This window comes from Austrofundulus limnaeus, unplaced genomic scaffold (assembly GCF_001266775.1).
Source record: "Austrofundulus limnaeus strain Quisiro unplaced genomic scaffold, Austrofundulus_limnaeus-1.0 Scaffold362, whole genome shotgun sequence".
NCBI lineage: Eukaryota > Metazoa > Chordata > Actinopteri > Cyprinodontiformes > Rivulidae > Austrofundulus > Austrofundulus limnaeus.
The window spans coordinates 590,193-590,709 of NW_013952764.1; positions in this window are offsets into that span (position 1 = coordinate 590,193).

Sequence of the window (517 nt, forward strand, 5' to 3'; positions counted from 1 at the left end):
AACTTTGTTCTATCACATTCTAATCAGTTATTTGTAATATTTCATTTGATTTGGTTTAAATAAAACATCTGACATTTGTGCAGATGATAAAACTTAAATAACGTCTCTGGTTCCCTTCTGTGATGTTTTGGGGGTTTGTCTTTTAATTCAATCTGTATCCGAACTGGAAAGATAAACTGTTGGTAAATAAGATATTTAATTAGCTCTGTTTTTCTACAAATGCAAATTCAATTAAAAACTGAACAACAAAAGTTGTTTGGTCAGAATCAACAAAAGAATGTGGATATAAATGTATAACCTACATTATACAATACATGCATTTATCTAGTTGAAGAAATGTTTTGGGGAGTTTACCACTGACTTAAAAAGACACTACACATTGTATAGTCTTTTATTAGGTGGACAGTAATATCTTTTTATAACGTGGTTATCTCTGATTTAATTGATGATTTTATGTGCAGACTGGGTTGTGGGACTCTTGATCAGGAGGCTTTTAGGTACATGTCTGATTTAAAAC